This window comes from Globicephala melas, chromosome 19, assembly GCF_963455315.2.
Source record: "Globicephala melas chromosome 19, mGloMel1.2, whole genome shotgun sequence".
Classification (NCBI taxonomy): domain Eukaryota; kingdom Metazoa; phylum Chordata; class Mammalia; order Artiodactyla; family Delphinidae; genus Globicephala; species Globicephala melas.
Genome location: NC_083332.1, coordinates 59,598,889 through 59,600,221, shown reverse-complemented (window position 1 = coordinate 59,600,221; position 1,333 = coordinate 59,598,889). Strand labels below are relative to the sequence as shown.

The 1,333-nt window shown below is 48.5% G+C and overlaps 1 pseudogene; it reads left to right on the top strand.

Moving 5' to 3' along the window:
* The first annotated feature begins 369 nt into the window (after positions 1 to 369).
* Positions 370 to 757, top strand: LOC132594033 (non-histone chromosomal protein HMG-14 pseudogene; annotated as a pseudogene).
* Positions 758 to 1,333: the final 576 nt, after the last annotated feature.

Genomic DNA, 1,333 nt, shown 5'->3' with positions numbered 1-1,333 from the left:
TCCGGACGCGCAGGCTCAGCGGCCATGGCTTACGGGCCCAGCCGCTCCGCGGCATGTGGGATCTTCCCGGATCGGCGCACGAACCCGTGTCCCCTGCATCGGCAGGCAGACTCTCAACCACTGCGCCACCAGGGAAGCCCTGAGACCAGTTTTTTTTTGAACTCCAGTTCAAGCGCCCTTTCCACGATATTATACCATTTCATTGGAAGAAACAGTCTGTGGAGAGGAAGAAACTGAAGATGCTCAAATATAAGGCTCTGGCCCCTTGGCCACCGCAGCTCTTGTCCCGGCCGGCACTCTCCGCCGCGTCGCCCGGCAGCCGCACTATGTAGCACGGTGGCAGGAAGCGGCAGCTTCACCGCCGCCACGATGCCCGAGAGGAAGCCTGGCTCCACCGAGGGGGCGGCGAAGGAGGAGCCCAAGAGGATATCGGCGAGGTTGCTAGCTAAACCGGCTCCTGCAAAAGTGGAAACGCAGCCCCAAAAGCCGGCAGGAAAGAATGAATCTTCAGACAAAAAAGTGCAAACACAAGGGAAAAGGCGAGCAAAGGAAAAACAGGCTGAAGCCGCTAACCAAGAGACTAAAGAAGATGTACCTGCAGAAAATGGAGAAACTGAAAACGAGGACAGCCCAGCCTTTGATGAAGCAGGAGAGAAAGAAGCCAAGTCACATTACTATCACACACCTGGTCCTATCAGTGGTCCCTGTCCCTCTTCTTGCACAACCCACAGGAATATTTTTATCAACTGTTTTGTAAATGCCAGTTTTTTAGGAGCTCTAGAAACATTTTTTAAAAGGGGGGAATCCCCCCATCCCATTTTTTTTTAAGTGTAAAAAAAAATTTTTTTTTAAGAGGTGAAATCATTTGCTGGTTGTTCATTTTCTGGTACAACCAGAACATAGGATGTTGAATGTGGGGGGCTCTGATTGTCTTGGGTGTGAGCTTAACATTCCACAGGTGGGGGTAGCCTTTCTATCCTCTAATACAAAGCGTACTAAATGGTAGGTTGGAGTCAGCTGTGCGTTTAATGTCTTGAACACGTTTTTTTTTTTAATTTTTGTTGGCGTGTAGTTGCTTTACGATATTGTGTTAGTCTGTACTGTACAGCAAGGCGAATCAGTTAGACATATTCATACATCCCCTCGTTTTTGGATTTCCTTCTAATTTCGGTCACCACAGAGCACTGAGTAGAGTTCCCTGTGCTACACAGTAGGTTCTCATTAGTTATCTATTTTATACATAGTATCAATAGTGTGTATATGTCAATCCCAGTCTCCCAGTTCATCCCACCCACCCCGACCGCCAACACTTTAAATTACTTCTCTTCCCATG